The sequence below is a fragment of the Chrysochloris asiatica genome, unplaced genomic scaffold, assembly GCF_000296735.1.
Source record: "Chrysochloris asiatica unplaced genomic scaffold, ChrAsi1.0 scaffold00018, whole genome shotgun sequence".
In the NCBI taxonomy this organism is placed as follows: domain Eukaryota; kingdom Metazoa; phylum Chordata; class Mammalia; order Afrosoricida; family Chrysochloridae; genus Chrysochloris; species Chrysochloris asiatica.
This window is the reverse complement of record NW_006408536.1, coordinates 23763254-23764692: the sequence shown is the minus strand read 5'-3', so window position 1 is coordinate 23764692 and position 1439 is coordinate 23763254.

Genomic DNA, 1439 nt, shown 5'->3' with positions numbered 1-1439 from the left:
AACCACCACCACTACATACCTAAAAAGAGGGGATGTAGGATCCTGCTTCTTTCTCTGGTCAGTTTACTTGGTTTTCAAAGGAATTACCTAACGCTATTGAGTTGATTCCAACTTGTAGCAATCCTATAGGACAGACTAGAACTGCCCTACAGGGTTTGCAGGGCTGTAAATCTCTACAGAAGTAATCTGTCACATCTTTCTCCCATGGAACAGCCGGTGGGTTCCAGCTGATAACTTTTGGGTTAGAAGTCCAAAGTTTAAGCCACCAGGGCTCCAAAGGAATTAGTGACTAAGAATCTCATGAATTCTAAAGATAGTAACAGAAAGCACTTTTGGTTGTCACAAAAAGCACAATAAAAAAGCAACATGACAAAGAAAAAGAACGATTTGTTCTGGTAAATGGATGTGGACTATATAGAGCAGTGAGTTTTTGCTAGCTCTAGGTCACCTGGTGTGGCACTGTAGGATAAACTCTGGACTTTGAACCACAAGGTTGGCAGTGCAAACCCACCAGCCGCTCCTTGAAAACCCTGTACAGGGTTGCTATAAGCTGGAACCAACTCAACAGTACTTAACAACATCAAGTAATAGTTAGGGAGCCCTGGTGGTGCTGTGATTAAAGTGTTCTACTGCCAACTGAAAGTTAGCATTTCAAACCCACCTGCGACCTACAGGAGAACGATGTGGCAATCAGCTCCCATAAAAGATGAAAGTTTTGGAAACCCTATGAAACAGTTGTACTCTGTCCTGCAGGGTCGCTGTTGTTGTTGTTGTAGGATGCCATTGAGTCAGTTCTGACTCATTATGACCCTGTATAGGGTTTCCAAGGAGCAACTGGTGAGTGTGAACTGCTGACCTCGTGGTCAAATGACCATTCAGTCCAGTGCTTATTGAGTAGGAATAAACTCCGTGACTGTGGATTTGGTGTTTTGGTTTTAGTAACATTTATTTTCTTTTTTTCCAGCAACTTTCTACACTTTAGACATATTGAAATTATGGAAGTACCTGACCAGCATTATTATAATAGATATTATAAGTATGATTATAATAAGTAATCTGTAATCAATGTGTTTTGTTCATAAAATGTAAAAATATGGAAAACACATGTATTTTAAGACACATGTAGTAGAAACTAGACATTCAAATTCATGAGAAAACAGGAGATGACTTTGCCAACATTTAGGAATGCCTTGCCTTCATCACTACTTTGCTCAGTAACACATCCTGTTGTTGTTGTTAGGTGCCATCGAGTCGGTACCGACCCATAGCGACCTTATACACAGCAGAACAAAACACTGCCCGATCCTGGGCCAACATCCTGGTAAGGGTTTAATAATGGAGTCTCCCAAAACTAAAGCCTTGACTATTTCTGGGGTGGAACTAGCCCCCCCCCCCCCCCCCCGACCAATCCAATTTCAAGGCCGAGTGTGTGAAAAGAT